At 31.8% G+C, this 468-nt stretch overlaps 1 pseudogene; it reads right to left on the reverse strand.

The window, feature by feature from the left end:
* Positions 1-374: 374 nt before the first annotated feature.
* LOC141559297 (U6atac minor spliceosomal RNA) lies at positions 375-468 on the reverse strand (annotated as a pseudogene).

The raw sequence follows: 468 nt of genomic DNA on the forward strand, positions 1-468 counted from the left end.
CCTTCTTAAAAACAAGTTTTGGTACTTTTGTGGATTGAGGTTATTTCCATTGTCTAACTAACATGGATAAAAGAAAACCTGTATTAGAGCAAGGATGACAATAGGCCTATAACAGTTTTTTTTTCTTTTTCTGATTTTACAGCTTAGAAAGAGTAGTATGCAATACTGAGGGAAGGAAAAACTAGCCTGAATGTACATTAAATTTCATACCAGTAGAAGAATAGGTGCAAATATTTGGGTGGATTTATTTCACTTCCAATTCAGCTTCTGGTCTTAGTCTCTATTCTCTACAATAAACTCATTACTGTTCTTAGATTTTAAAAGTCTCAATTACTTGTTATGAAAGGGAAACTGATATCCTGAAAGGCCAGATGGAAAATTTATTTCTAGAAATTGCATTAAGTTATATATAAACAGTCTCCATTGTTATCAAGAGGAGTGCTAACCTTCTCTCAATTTATATAACAC

The sequence above is a fragment of the Sminthopsis crassicaudata genome, chromosome 2 (assembly GCF_048593235.1).
Source record: "Sminthopsis crassicaudata isolate SCR6 chromosome 2, ASM4859323v1, whole genome shotgun sequence".
Taxonomy (NCBI): Eukaryota; Metazoa; Chordata; class Mammalia; order Dasyuromorphia; family Dasyuridae; genus Sminthopsis; species Sminthopsis crassicaudata.